Source organism: Stenella coeruleoalba (genome assembly GCF_951394435.1).
Source record: "Stenella coeruleoalba genome assembly, chromosome: 9".
NCBI lineage: Eukaryota > Metazoa > Chordata > Mammalia > Artiodactyla > Delphinidae > Stenella > Stenella coeruleoalba.
Window position 1 is genome coordinate 46606945 of NC_137155.1, and position 16132 is coordinate 46623076.

A 16132-nucleotide genomic window follows, 5' to 3' on the forward strand; every position below is an offset into this window, starting at 1 on the left:
TTCAGGGATGATGAGAAACACAGGCATGGTACCCACAAATCCTCTGAATTCTCTTGTTTCTCATCATCTCTGAGGGCTGTAAGTTCCTCTCAGTTCTCAGCTCTGCTGTCTTTGTGCAGAGGTCCCAATCTAACTGACTTTCCAGTCCAGGGCTTAGCCGGTCACCTTCAGCTGGCAGACAGTTCCGTCTGGAACCAAAGTCCCTACCCTTGCTTCAATCCACATTTCCCTATTTGACTAAAATCCCTAGTTCCATGTTGGGAACTGCTGGTGATTCAGTCTGCAATTCCTCATTTATTTGGAATCCTAGTCCGCAGTCACTATCTGTTGGGGTCTGCTGATTCAGTCCTTTCCCCAGTCTCCAGTATCACACTGAGAATTGCTGGTGGTACACACAAGGCCAGTCCACAGGAACATGTCTTTGGTGCTGCTGGTGTGCTAATGCGCACGTTTGTTTATCTCGTTTATACAGACAGAGGCTATTGCTAATGGAATCTCAGAAGCCAAAAGGTGCAAAACTGGTGGGCCTGGATTGAGAACGTAAAAGCTGTTAGAGTGCTCCCTTACTCTAAGACTCCTGTGCTAGATAAGTTGGTCACAGAATGGCTAGACTGACACTAGGTCACCCACTAAACCCAAGAAAATTTTCATCCAACAAGGTACATTGTAAAACACCACACAATCCCCGGTCTACCAGCACATCCCTCTTAGGTATTAATTTGGCTCAGAGAGACCCAAGACCTAACTAGTTTAAAAAAAAGGGGGGGGGGGATCTTTAAGTGCCAGAGTTGAGCATGCCACCTTCTGGCACACCTGCTCACTTTCTCTAAGAACTATAGTCCTGGAAACTGTATATATCTACAAAAATTGCAAAATCTTACTAAAAACAACCTAGAATTACAATGGCCATGATAGGAAATGTTCCAATTAGATTGACTGTTCATTTAAGAAGTACATTTGAAAGCAAGAGTTCCCAAATCAACAAACAGAATGGGATACCTATTTCAATTGGTATGCAGAAGCTTCCAAAAAGCTTCAAGATTCCAAAACAGCATCATTAAAAAATTCATTGCAAAAGGCTAATTAAAAATTTTAAAAGATGCAAGAGGTACCTAAAAGACAGTAAGACACGCAACTCCCACCGCTCCCCTCTATCCACCTTTACCTGAGCGTTCATGCTCTCTAATTCTCTATCTAAACTGCCTTTCCACCCTGGACAGTCACCTTTTAAAATAAACCACCCATCCAAGGCTGCAGGAGATCCTCCCCAGGTATCTTTCACTCCTCGGACAAAGACCAAGCTAAGGACCATAATTAAAGAATTTCCTAAACCCACGAGGATCCCCAAAAGTTTTCTGAAGTATTTAGAGTCCACATTGGAGCCTATGATCTGGGGCTGCCAGATCTTCATCAGCTCGTGCACATGCTGGTAGGACCTGGTGAAGCCCAAAATTGTATGTGAGAAGCAGGATGGCGTAACCCTACTGATGATATTTGAGATCCTCGATCTTCATCATGGTCCCCTTACGGAGCAGAAAAAGCTTGCAAAATGCAGCTGATCTTCTAATAGCCAGTCCTAGAGTCTTCCTTGCCCGCAATGATTGGCCTGTTATTCAAACATGCAAACAAAAAATGAATCTGTGGCCGACTTCAAAACCCAACTGGAAGCTCTCTTCCTAAGGCATCCTGGGTTCCATACAATATATGATGTCACCCAACCTGCTCTAGTTGCCCAACTTGTAAATGGATTATCTCCTGAGATTAGCAGATTGATAAAAAGGCAGAAAATAGGACAGGAGGCCACTGGTTTGACTGAACTCATGACCACTGCTGAGCACTTTGAAAGGACTTTGGAATAAGACCGTAAACAAAAGTCTGCCAAACTATTAGCCTTTACAACTACAATAGTTCCAAGGCCAGAGACCTAAAATAATACCTGGGCCTCCCACACTGCACCCTCCAAGAGGGTCCATCATCAAAACATTGGCCTAGGGATCCATGTCTCAATTGTAATCAACTGGGGTACTGGAAAAAAGATTGCTCTCACTGATCCTGTAAAAATTCTTCAACATCAACTTAAATTCTCTCATATCTTCCCCCAAAGCAGGGCCCTCATATGGGCCCCCTCCAAGAGTTGACAGGACTCCGACAGATTCTCTGGTAAACTGCCACCAGTAATTCCTTTACATAGCCACGGGGAAATTAAAATTTAATGGGAAACCTTGCCAAATTGTGATAGATACCAGAGCTACACTCTCTACTTTAAACCCCAGAGGACAACAAATGTTTTGGAGTGAAAAAGAAGTTTCCACAGTGGGTATCTAATAAAATTCTATCTCAATCAGTACAAATGACTCTGGGACCTTTCACTGAAAAACATTCCTTTTTGCTATGTGATACAGTTGTAGTCAATCTATTAGGTAGCAATCTCCTTTCTAAATTAAAAGGGCTAATAATAAATTTTGCTTCTCATAGAGACCTCACCTTAGAATGTCCTGACCAACCGGAACCTGATCTTTTATGTTCTTTACAATCTGTCCTTGATACAGAAGAGGAGGAATTCCAGCAAAAGACCTCTAACTTAATCGAGGTGCCTGAAAATATGTGGGCTACCTCTAACACTGACACTGGGAGAATAAGAAGTGCAGAGCCTATAAAAATTCGGAGAAACATAACTAAACCTCTTCCTAAACTGCCTCAATATCCATTAAAACCTAAGACCACACAAGGCTTCGTACCAATAACAGAAGACCAATTCACACAGGGGCTAACCATTCCCTGTACCAGCCCCTGTAACACCTGGTCTTATCAGTCCCAAAACCTAATGGGTGGGATGGCGATCTGTCCAGGACTTGAAAGCTATTAACGACATTCCCCATTTTCCAGCTGTTCCATTCCCCAAAATCCTTTGTCACAAGTTCCATCAGACTCAAGATGGTTCACCGTTGTGGAGCTTTGTCTTCTTCAGCATCCCTGGGGACCCCAACAGCCACTATCTATGCATCTTTACTTGGAACAGTCAACAATATACCTGGACAGGCATGCCTCAAGGGTTCACTGAGGCCCCTTCTGATGTTTCCCAAGTGCTCCACCAAAATTTATGTACCCTCCAGGTTCCTAGGAAATCGACCCTTCTACAGTAAGAATATAGATGACCTTTTGCTATATTCAGTTACCAAAGAGGCATCCATAAAGAATTCCACTTACTTGCTACAACAGTTAGCTAAAAAAGGACATAAAGTCTCCAAGGAAAAATTACAATTATCTCTAGACACTACTCATTACCTAGGTCATGATCTAAGCGCTGAAGGAATCCAGCTGTCTCCAAAAAGAATTAAGCTAATCCAAGAATTCCCTAGGCCAACACCTAAGTGACAACTTTGTGGATTCCTAGGCCTGGCTGGTTATTGCAGACTATGGGTTCCTAATTTTTCTCTCGTGGCTTTCCTGCTCTAGGAACTCACTAAAAACTCAGTCCCTGAACCATTTCCTGGGGAAGATAAACATGAGCAGGCCTTTATCAAACTAAAGCAAGTGCTGCAAGAACCGCCTGCCCCAGGGCCACCCAACTTATTTGTACATGAGAGAGAGAACCAACCCCTGGAGAATGCTCACACAAGAACACGGTAAGCACAGGCCTAGTGTTTATCACAGCACACAATCTGATGCAGTTGCTTGTACCTATCCCAACTTCCTAAGGCTGTAGCTGCAAAGTTAGCAGAAGCCTCAGCAGATTTAACCCTAGGAAATGACATTTATTTACAAACTCCACATATCGTCCAAGGTCTTCTTAATTCTGAATTGACTCAACATTTCTCTGCAAAGAGACTAACCTCCTATGAGATCCTTCTGCTTTCACCACCTAAATTGCATCTAAACATTATAAGGTCCTTAATCCTGCTACGTTACTACCCCCACCTGAAGAAGGTGAGCCCCAAGACCTCGAGGTAATAACATCCCATTTCGTGACACCACGTCCTGTCAAGGAGAAGCCATCACAATGAGAAGCCCGCACGCCGCAACGAAGAGTAGCCCCAGTTCACCACAACTAGAGAAAGCCTGTGCACAGCAACGAAGACGCAACGCAGCCAAAATAAATAGATAAATTAAAAAAAAAAAAAAAAAGAGCCCTTGTTCCAGACTTTTGCCACCCCGACATCCTTGCAACAGGCAACAGCCTGCTTCTGAGTCAGAGAAATCACGATGGGCAAACAATGGTTGTAAATTCAATGACCGGTCAGGGCTACAGGAAACCCAGATGGTGCCTGGCTCTTCCTGACTCCCTGGCAAACCCCATTTTTCGGTTTTTGCATTCCTTCACCCACCATGGTGCAAGTAAGATGACTGAAATCAGGAATAAACACTGGTGGAGGGCCTTCTATAAAATTATGAAAACAGTTTACCACCAGTGTCTGACCTGTCAGGTCCATAATCCTGAAAAAACTATGTCTGTTCCCAGAGGCCACAAACCTCCTCCCTCTGGACCCTCTGAACACCTGCAGCTGGACTTCATTCATCTGCCACCTAGCATGAGTTATCAATATGTTCTTCTTACTGTGTGTGTGTTTTCTGGATGGATTGAAGCCTTCCCCTGCTGCAAAGCCGATGCCTTCACAGTGGCAAAGAAACTGTTAGAAACCGTGTTTCCCACGTGAGGTGTACCTTCCACAATCTTCAGCAACTGGGGTAACCACTTCACTGGACAAATCATATAAGCTTTAACAAAACCTTGTAAACTTCTTGAAATAGTCACTGTCCCTATAACGCTCAATCATCAGGCAAGGATGAGAGAAGTAATGGATCCTCAAATTCAAAACCTCCAAACTTGCTCAAATTGTTAGAGTCCCTTGGCCTCAGGTATTGACTCTGGTTTTGCTGACTATTCGCAGTACCCCTTTTGGGAAACATAAACTTACTGCGCGTGACATAGTCACCAGCAGGCCAGTGTCTACTGTGTACAAATTTTCTGTTGCTTCCTTGTTATATCACATTAACATGACCAGCTATTGTAAGTCTTTAATGTCTTCTGCTGAACCTTATCACCAACAGATTAAAAAAAAGCTCTCCCAGATCCCAATTCAAAGGATCCTGTTGGCCACAGTATGGAGCCTGGTGACTGGGTATTCTGGAAACATCATCAGAGGAAGACAGCTCTTGAACTCAGCTGGAAGGGATTTTACCAAGTGCTCCTGACTGCTGACACCACTGCAAAACTAAAAGGCACTGATCCCTGGGTACATATCTCAAAGCTTAAGAAGGCTCCACCTGATATCTGGTCCTGTACAAACACTGGAGACCTGCAAACCAAACTGACTAGGAAGAGAAGTAGCCAACATCAAGATAGACTGCTTCTACCAAACACCAGATCAAGCCTTCATACCCCTTTCTTCTTCCCTGTCTTTCCTTCACTCTGGCATTGGCCTGGAAAGATAACGCCACCATCTGTTATCTTCCGGGCCATTGTGAAGGGGGATAATCTTTCAGACCGTTGCATTTGTCATCAAAATCTCTGATCTGTCCATGATGCTAGAGACCCCCTAGTCCTCCCTGTGACCAATTATTCTTCTATTCCCAACGTCACCACAAACTATAACTGACTCCCCTTAGAAGGCACTTACAGAGTCCAACTTTTATAGCCAGTGCTTGTTTTAACTTTCTCCACTGATAACTCTACTTGACCAATTAGGCATAAACACCTACACAAACTGTAGTACATTTGCACACTCACATTCTTATGATGATCTAAATCAGATCTTCCCCCAATGATGAAAAGATCTCACCAGCAGCACCCATTTTTGCAAGGAATTTAGAGCAACTTTTTATTTCAGGTTAGGAGATTTACCTCCCAAATGCACTGGAAACCTAACTGACCCTTGTCTTGAATGGGTAAATGCAACAATCCCTTCGAATGAATTCATCGACAGTGCCACGTTAGCGGAAGCGCTTTGTGTCCCCTCAGGATTTACCTTTGTCTGTAGTGGTTATTATTCTCCTTGGGCCTACGAGTGTCTGGATGGCTGGCATATAACTGGGCGATACCTCTTAGGTAACCTAACTGTGCCCCTAACTGTTCACAGGCTGACACAGCTCATTGGTCACCTCTCCTGAATTTACATCATTGAGTTAGAAAAGACCTACCAGAAGGTGCTCATGATTCTGGATTTGCTTCTGTTGGCAGGTCCCTACTTCCCTGGTTCAGAGTGAGTACAAATGAAGCTATGATTAAGAATCTCTCCTTGACTCCTGAAAACATTGCAGAATCCACCTCTAAAGCAAGAGCTGCCCAAGAAAAATCCTTAGACTCTCTGGCCAAGGTTGGTCCTGATAATAGGATAGCCCTTGATTGTCTTTTAGCTGAACTAGGTGTCTGTGCTATGGTCACCACCACCTGTTGTACCCGTATTCACACTTCTGGGGAAGTTGAAACTCAGCTATACAAGATCACTGAGCAAGTCAGTTGGCTTAAGAAAGTGACTACTTCAATGGGGTCTTTCTTTGACTTAACAGATTTTGATCAGTTGGGTCTTGAGGACCATGGCTCCGAAGTGCACTCCAGACATTGGGAATCGTCCTGTGTATAATAATCATAGTAATCTCCCCGGCACGACGCATTCTCACAAAAGCTTTAAATGCATGTTCGCAGCAGCCAACCACCAAGCAAATGATTTCTCTTAAGACTGGAATTTCAGAAAAGAAGCAAAGAAAATGACCGATGTAAAAAATGTGAACTTGAACTTGTGACCTGTGAATACCACAGAGAGGATGAGTAAAAACAAAACATGAGAACTTCAGAGCGGTAGCTGGGAGTGGTGCTAATGCCTTAAATTTTGATCACATCTCTCAGTAAAGCTAAGAGTCTGATCAAAAGGCAGGAATTGTTATTAAAAAAGAGAGAGAGAGAGAGAGAGAGAGACAACAGGCCCCAAACAGAGTCACTTGTGCTAACCCACATCACCACACTGAGTCTTAATACCTCACTTAATTACAGTTTCAACCTCTCCTGGGTGTAGAGACTTAAACTGGTGTATCCGGAATTACTGATCAGCACTAAGCAGGTAACCTGCCTCACAGACCCTGCCATCCCCTAAAGGAACGTGACCTTGCCACAAACAATCCACTCTTTCCCTAGTAACTTCCTTGTCTTGCTCCCTTCTGCCTACAGCGGTCTTTCATTTTGTAAAGCTCTTCAGAGCTCCTTTCTATCTGCTAGATGGGATGCTACCCAATTCATATTTTGCTGAAAAAAACCCAATATGATTTTTTTTTTTTTTTTTTTTGCGGTTCACGGGTCTCTCACTGTTGAGGTCTCTGCCGTTGCGGAGCACAGGCTCCGGACACGCAGGCTCAGCGGCCATGGCTCACGGGCCCAGCCGCTCTGCGGCATGTGGGATCCTCCCGGACCGGGGCACGAACCCGTGTCCCCTGCATCGGCAGGAGGACTCTCAACCACTGTGCCACCAGGGAAGCCCCCAATAAGATTTTTAAAATTTACTCAGTTGAATTTTGTTTTCTAACTGAGGTGATGTTTCCAATACCCTCGCCCATCTCCCAAAGCAAAGTTCTACCCAGTTTACTGAGGTAAATGGCTCTGTCTAGGCACAATGTACTTGGGAAAGGGAACATTTGAAGAGAGTATCCTTCTCCTCTCCTATAACTGTTTTGTAACCCAACTTTTCTATCTACTTTAAACTGAAATCTACAACTTGGCCTTCAAATTTTAGTAATTCATATTTCTTTATTTTGAAAAACAAAGGGCTCTCAAAGGAAATGAGTACAATTCCCCCCTTTAAAGTTCATGGCAAAAGATATAAGATTTCATCCTTGCTTGATATGCCAATTACTTTTCAGCAGCATTCGAAAAATATTAAAAAGCTTAAAAGAGGAAGCAGGAAAATCTGTATTCAAAACCTCAAACCTGGCCTTTACAAAGTCCCTGGGTGGTCCATATTTGCATTGGGAGATTTAGTTTGGCATTTTAACTTAGGTAAATAGACTCTCACTTTCCTCTGAGCCTGAAAACATTCAAAGACAGAGGATCCTCTTTCGGAGCCAGTGGTAACCTATACCTTCTGAAAGTGAACAAAGTCACACTTTTCAAGGAAACAAGCAGAGAAGTTTTCTGTTATTCTTTCTCCCACAAAATACACACCAATTCCCACAACCCCTTGCTATTTTGATACTAATGGGGGGGATGGTGAAACAGGAGACACGCTTCATTTTAAAAGGGGACACTGTCAAAACACACATTCCCCACAGGGCCTTCTACCCTTTCAGCCACCCAAACCCAGCAACGACTAAAATCCCACAAGCTGATTCTGAGACAGAATCCCATGATCATCCTCTCCACATGGGCCCACTATAACATTCAACAACTCGATCAACTTTTAAAGGCTTACATATGTGTACAACAGGATCTAAACTACTTTCAAAAGGAGAGAACTTCATTCCGTTTCAATTACTAAAACCTCCAGCTTGTCAAACAAAGAAATGGGTACTATTTCAAGTTAGAGCGGGAAAATCGTACCCTACAAGGGAAACCATAGGCAAAGGATATAAAATATTGTCATCATTTATTCATTAGAGCTATTTAAAATACATGTGTTACTCTTGGTTTCACTCTAGATATTAGCATAAAATAGAAATCTGACAAATGTATCAAAATTTCCCCTCCCCCTCCCAGAAAGGAACCCAAGTACTGCCCTGCTCAGAGTGTCAGATCAAAGCCAGATCAAAAGAATCAGACCAAGGGACTCCTAAAGGAAAACACAAGACTCAAACCATCCTACAAGTCACTTCTAGAATGAAAGATTATTTTCCTCAAGACTGCCCTGCCCCCAGCAGAAATGTTCAATGTGATCCTGATTCAGGAAGGCAAGGCTTCCAGAATTCTAGGCATTACCAAGCCCACGTCCATATTGGGCCCAGACGTGCAATTGCGGCTACATTTAAGGAAGTGAATGTTTTACTGAACACACTAAAATAATCCACGGGGGAAAGAATTAAATCTTATAATAAAAGGAAAATTAAGTGGGATTTATTCTGGCTAATATTTCAGGTCAACAAAGCTCGTTGAGATCTACCACGTGGAAGACCCTCTGCTGAAAGATACAAAGGATGCCTCAGGGAGCCCAGTGTCTTGAAGTGGAAGGAGGCAGGTACATAGCATAATTCACTTGTTAAAAGCATACCTTTGGTTCAAAGCAGGGCAAGATCACACAAGTCCCTGAGAAGAGAAGGCTAGAGAGTGAGATCATGGCTGTTGAATAATAAAAAGTATCTTCCACGCATTGAGCATGTACCACATATTGGACCCAGTACTCTCATTATCTGCAATCCTTACAATAATTTTGCAAGCCAAGTATTGTTATCCCCATTTCACAGATGAAGAAACTGAGGCTCACACAGGCAGTCAGTGGAATAGCAGGCTTTTTCTTTCCTTTCCCTTATGCTGCCTTTTAAGTGTTATGCTCTTCTTATCTTGTAGAAGACCAAAGAAATGGACTTAAATTACAGCAGGGAAGATTTCAATAGAAAACCAGAACATCTAAAGCAGGGCTTCTTAACCTGGGCTGTTCTGTGCATTGTAAGCTGTCCAGCGGCACCCTGATCCTTCCCACTACAGATGCCTACAGCCACCCTCTCTCCCCAAATGCGATAACCAAAAATGTCTCCAGACATTGCCAAACGTCCCCTGGGAAGGACAATCACTCCTGGCTGAGAACCAGTGATCTAAAAACACTGGAATGGACAGATCTCTTCCTGTAAATCCCTAAACAGAAGAAAGACAACTATGCATACAGTCACCTGCCCGAGGGCAAGAGATGGGACCAGTGGCTCTGCTGTTCTTTCTGGCCCTGCCACCTTGAGTTTGAGCCACACGGACGAAGGCCATGGACCCGACTCCCGGCACTGGCCCCGCAGTGACCTGTAACACACAGCACCTGTGCTAGATACATATGTGCTCTTCAAACTGGCATTGTGTGCCGCTGGCATCCATGAGGCTTTCTAAAGAGCATGCAGGAATGTTGTTATGAGCTAATAACATCGTAATTTCGAGATCCAGAACTTCTGTCTGTAGGCTTTCCAAAAACTGACCAACCAGAGAACACACCTGTGGTTGTACGATCATTCAGGGCCTCCTTTCCCACCTCCATTACCAGGGGAAAAAAAAAAGGAAACCCAAATCTTACTGTGATGCTTGACCACAGGGTATAAAAATACCCTTTTGTTGAAGAGCTTCTTCAGGTACTTTTTAAACAGAGGTTGGTATAGCACTTAGATTTTAATTTGGATTCAAAGAATGATGTCATCGTTTTATTTTTAAATGTCAAAGTTTACAATATTATGGAAATTACATTCATTGTGATTCTTTAAACTAACAATAAAAATGTTAGATACCAACCTAAAATGTGTGGGGGTGAGGGAGCAGTAAACTTTTTAAAAACCTTCAGAGGCTACAGGAGAGAAAAAAGCTTGAAGCATAATGAAGCACCCTGGTGTCTGTTCCCAGGCCAATCTGCTGATCAAAGGCAGCCATCCTCTACAGTGCCTGAGACTCATTTTTATTATAAAGAATGCTCTTGACTCTAACATAAATTTCTGCTTTATGTGTTTGCCACACTGATGGCATTAGCTGGTCTGTACCCAAAAATGGATCGCCGGATTGACACGAACCGAAAACTAAAGGACACGTAGGTCATCTGGTAAAAAGAGGTCCCCCCAGGACTAAGTACCAAGTTAGTGTTCCAGATCACGACGCAGCCACTATATCAAGTAAGCCCCAGAACACCGCACAGCTTACAACTCAGCTCTGAAGTAAGTTCATTTTTGCAACGAATAACGTCTTGCAGCTACCCCGGCAAAACCAACCAATCAATTCTCTGGGCTTGGGTGCAGACTGCTATGCATTTGCTGCTCAGCAAGATACCTGGGCACACCTGAGAATCAGATGTGTGGGGCATGAGCACACACCTCAAGGGAAAGCAGGGCCCGCTTATCCTCTGCCACGCTGAGAAATGTCTAATTTTCTTGTTCCCGTTTGATAACACATTTAGGCTTTTCCTATCAGCATGGGAGAGTGTTCTTGAGGAACTCTGTCCTGCCACAATAAAAAGCTACACTAAACAGTACTTTTTGGCGTCCCACATAGAGAAACAATGAAATATGTCGGGAAGAGAATAAACAGGCTTTGGACTCTGGCCAACCTACATTTGAAACCCAGCCCTTCTACTAACTGGCCTCATGTGGCCTTGACCGAGTGGCTTAATGTTTCCAATCATCTGATTCCTTGTTTGTCAAATGCAGATAAAAATGTCAGCCTTACAGGGATGTTGGGAAGATTCGATGAACCCTAAGTGTGAAAAGGGTAAGTGCCTAGTGAATGGCGAGCAGTGCTAGGGCTGCCTGAGGTCCTCGAGACCTCACCTGGTTGCAGCATGCATGAGTATATGTTGTACTTGGACCTGGGCACTCTAGCATGCCTCTGTAGCGAAATACCAGCAATGTCCTGATAGCCAAGAACATTTTTTCTTGGCTGGTTCTAACAGGATAGTTTGCCTTGTTTCCAACGCATTTCAGCAGAATGGCCTCTGCTCTTCCCCCTTCCTAAACAGTGCACTTGAACCAGTGGTTCTTAATCTCTTTTTAGTCACAAATACCCAGTCTTTCCCTAGAAAGCTGCATTTAGCACAAATGCATAAAATTTTGCATCAATTATATCGGGTTCGATGACCACCTGAAAACTCTCATATGCCTGCCCTCCATGGTGCCTATGACTCCTGCTTAAGAAGACCCCTCTAGTGCTTCCCTGGTGGCGCAGTGGTTGGGAGTCCGCCTGCCGATGCAGGGGACGTGGGTTCGTGCCCCGGTCCGGGAGGATCCCACATGCCGCGGAGCGGCTGGGCCCGTGAGCCATGGCCACTGGGCCTGCGGGTCCGGAGCCTGTGCTCCGCAACGGGAGAGGCCACAGCGGTGAGAGGCCCACGTACCGCAAAAAAAAAAGAAGACTCCTCTAAACAAAGACTCAGGAGATGCTTTATAAACATGTGGCTCCTCAGCTGGCACCTGGGTAGTGGCGTCTATGTTACAGTGTAAGCTTCACGCTGACAGCCTGGTGCCAGGCTTCCTAAAGAGAAGCAAACGAAACAAGTACTGGGTACCAACGAAGAGCTCCCAGTCAAGAGGACTCATTTTTTACACGGACCTGGGCAATGGTTTATAAATTTCAGAGTAAAGAGAGTGGAGTTAACTTTAGTTAATTCTCAAAAGAAGTGAACCCTAGAAGTTCACGGTCCCAGCAAAGTCCCCAAAAGAACATACTTTCTCACATTTTCTAGGGAATGTAGAAGACGCAACAGTTTCTAGTAAAAGGGATCCCTGATCAGTGGAACAACTATTTACATGGTATTTGAGATCCACAAAGTATTATGGGGAATTACTAGTTTCATTAAGGAGACAGAACGAAGGCAATATCTGACTTCAAAAGAGCTATGGTCCTACTCTGGTTTTGCCGTATCATCCACGCCTACCAATCAACTGGCAAAAAAGTATGGCTACACTTAAGGCTTCAAAGAAACTGCAATGGCTCACAAGGAAAATGGGCAACACACCCAAAAGAAACAGACAAGCTCAGCTTTTTCGTTTCTCATAGGGAACGCTAGCTAAAATGGATGACTACTGGTTTTAGAGTCAGACCTGATTTGAATCCTACCTCTGCTATGTATTAAGTATATCACTTAACTCAGTTTTTCATCATATGTAAAATATGGATAATAATGTCTACTTCATAAGATTAATATAGGGATTGAAATGAGATAACATAAGAGCCTGGTATTCAATATATGAAAATTAACCAATATACACTGTCCTATAGAAGAGTACAGGCAGATTGCCCAGGTTCAAACCCTGGCTCTACAACTTATTAGCCGAGCAATTTTCAGAAAGTTACTTGACATCCTCGTGTCTTAGTTTCCTTGCCTGTCAAATAGGATTACGAATAATATCTACCTCATCAGGTTTTTGTGAGGATTAAAGAAGTTAATACATGAGAAGTAGTTTAAAGTGCAATGCCTGGTCAAGTGCTCAGTACATTTTAGTAAATGTATTGGTAATGTAATACATTCAGCAAAGGCAGTGCAATACATTTAGGAAGTGTACTGAGCACTGCTAAAGTGCTCGGAATATTATTATCAACCTTTGTTTTATTTGATGGGGCAAAGTATCGGGAGAACAAGGTGATGAAAGAATATACTTAAGTTTGCAATGCATGTGTGTGACCTTTACATTTGATGCTATTAGGTGACAGAAGGAAACAAGGTGACCAGGGAGGATGAGTGGCCCACTGATGTAACTGTTGATGAAGCCTGTACACATTTGTCTGTGCTAAGAGACGTGGCTGGGTTTAAAAACTTGGCATGTATTTTACAAGACTCATCTACATGGTTGTTTTGAATATGAACAGAGCAGCACCCAGGCTTTATCTCCAAGAATTACTTGACTCAGCACTGGAGTCAAGGAAAAGGCTCATTTATTAAATGTAGACTCTGGAAGGAATCTTTGGGGAAGTACGAGGGGTGGGAACAAAGTTCATAGAGCCCCCTCTTAGACATGAAACATGATGAGAAATGCCTGATGACTTCTTCTTACTATCTCAGTTCATTAGAAACTAGGGGCCAGGGACCACCACTTGTGAGAACTCTGCTCCACTTTTCTGTCGGTTGAGTTTATCTTCTCTGCCCATATCTCTAGCGGTGATTGTACCTAATGATATAGACCTGTAACACAAAAAAAGCTTCAGGACTTATTTCTAGTAGGAGAGAAGGAAAGGCTGGGTGTGGGGAGGGGCTGAACCATCCCTCTCCTCCAGGGCACTGTGCAGGAGCTCAGCAACCCTGAGGTCCAAGAGAGAGGAAGCAGGTGCATCAGTGCCTGACACAGGGAAGAAAAAGAGAGATGTGGAAGATGTTATGGGCCAAAAATGGGGCCCAGAGCTGCACAGGCTGAAAAAAGCCTGCATTGGGCCCCCAACTATATTAATTAAACATACCAATGATGATGCTAGAAGATTTTTTAAAGAAATGGCTCTTGGAGCACTGGATCCTCAAACCTTAAGAAAGACTGGGAGTTGGCTCCTATGAAGAGAACATTTGATGACTTAGTGGTAGCAATGTACGATTTTATTTTACTAAGAAACATAGTGAGAAGAGCAGAGTTTGGGTCCTTTTTTTCCATGCCGAAACTTGCACTGAGTGCAAATTTCAAATTTACTAATACTGATCAACGTGTTTCTCTATAATTTCCGTAGTGAAAATGTATACAGAGGCAGTCACCCCTATCTGTGCTAATATTACCCATATGATGTCTTCTGCAGCTACCATGCCTTACTGTTGGTTATGCTTTCTGCTAATCTGGAATATTCAGAAGCAATTTTGCACAACCCTGAACTACAATAAGTCTACAATGCTCATTTGAAAGGAATTCCAGGCAAGAAAATGGCTGGCTACTTGTTCTGCCCCTTACCTAGATGCGGGCGAGTCCAGGATAACGAATATATTCCATCTGCTGCAGTTTGCTGAGCCTCTAATTTCCTAAGTAATTTCCTGTCCTGATCCTGGGTTTCTGTTCATCCTTATTACAAGTCATGAGACTTCCCGCACACTCAGTTCCCATCAGTGTCGCCAGGGTCACTGACCTTATGATGACGACGCACGGATTTATAAGGCCAGAGCGATGCGGTAGTGGGAGTGGGGGAAGGAGAGGCACGCGGCCGCGAAGGTGTTTACTAAAACACATCCCCCAGCCACACTTTTTTTTGCAGCAGTGAGAGAAACTGGCACCTTCTTGCGTGTGTTTAATTAATGCCTTGCTGGAAGTATATTCGCTTCCTTCGACTTGGCGGATAGCAACAGCATCTAAGAGCTTTGCAGACAGCTTAAAATGTACTCAAACAGCATCCATTCCCCTCCCTCTGCAGCTCCCCCCTCCCTCGGGGGCCGTCAGCTGGTTGCCCTGAGGGGTGCGGATTTCACTGCCGCTAACCTTCTGCTCCCCAGGAGAAAACCGAGGCGGGGCGCACTGGGACGCCCCTCCCAGCCCACAAGGTGATGACACCACTACTCACTCTTTCTCATCTGCCCTCACCTCCTGGCTCAGCCGGGAGAGCCGCAGCAAGGGGCTGCCGCTGCCGGGGGAGGTGGGGGGGGGCGGGGTTTGGCCGCTTTCGGGCGCCGCGGAGCATGCAGGAGCCCGGGGAGGGGGCCGAGGCCAAGGTCCGGCTGCGGCTGCCGCGGCCGCACTACTGCCCAGCGGCTCCAGAAGCCGACAACCCGGGGGCGGGAGGGTTGAGGAGGGGCGCGGAGGCGCTGGCCCAGGGAGCGCGACCCCCCCCTCCCGTTTACCTGGACGCGGTCGGCGGCGGCGGCGGAACTGCGCTCGAGAGCGCGGCCACGGCTCCCCGGCGGCGGCGGCGCTCGTGCGCTTCCCGAGGGCGGCGGTCCCGGCGCGCGCAGGATGTGCTGTCTCACGCTGCGCCGGCCGCTCGGCTCACGCTCCTCCGGGACCTACAGCACTTCCTCCCTCTCCGGAGCCTGACACTGACAGCTCCCTGCGAGCTCCCAGTCTGCGGCTCGCCCCGCCCCCGGCCCACGCCCTCCACGCCCCGCGCTCCTCCCGCGGGAGGGCCCTCCGCACCCGGGATCGCGACGAGCGGGGTAGCTCCGGCCCAGAGGCTGATGGCAGCAGCGGACCTGGGGAGGTCTATCCGTCTACCCCTGTGCCACCGGTAGGACTCGCCTAAGTGGCTACAAACGGAAGAGCTTCAGTGTTGTGAGAGCTCCTGCCGACATGGAACAACTTTCACTCCCTGACAACTACTTTAGGTTATTTAAACAGAAATAGAGAAAGCTCAGATCCATCTGTTACGCACAAAGACTTATAGATTTAGCCTTAATTTTTCCCAGAGGAAAAAATATATATTCAGCTTGTCTCCACAACATTGCTTCTTAAAGTCCTAGCTTTTTAAAATCTGGATAGCAAAATATCCTCCATATGCTAAGTGAAATAAGTCTGACAGAGAAACACAAAGACTGTGTGATATCACTTGTATATGGAATCTTAAAATTACGAGGAACTAGTG

The 16132-nt window shown here is 45.0% G+C and overlaps 1 protein-coding gene across 3 annotated transcripts in view; it reads right to left on the reverse strand.

Moving 5' to 3' along the window:
- DYNC1I1 (dynein cytoplasmic 1 intermediate chain 1) overlaps positions 1-15665 on the reverse strand; it is a 340153-nt gene extending 324488 nt beyond the window's left edge. For 2 of the 3 annotated variants that reach the window (XM_079932590.1, XM_079932587.1), the window contains exon 1: positions 15396-15665. The gene's annotated coding sequence lies outside the window, so the exon portion shown is untranslated. Of the gene's footprint in view, positions 1-15118; positions 15356-15395 lie in introns of those variants that run through there. The other variant, XM_079932589.1, reaches the window with a different exon arrangement.
- Positions 15666-16132: the final 467 nt, after the last annotated feature.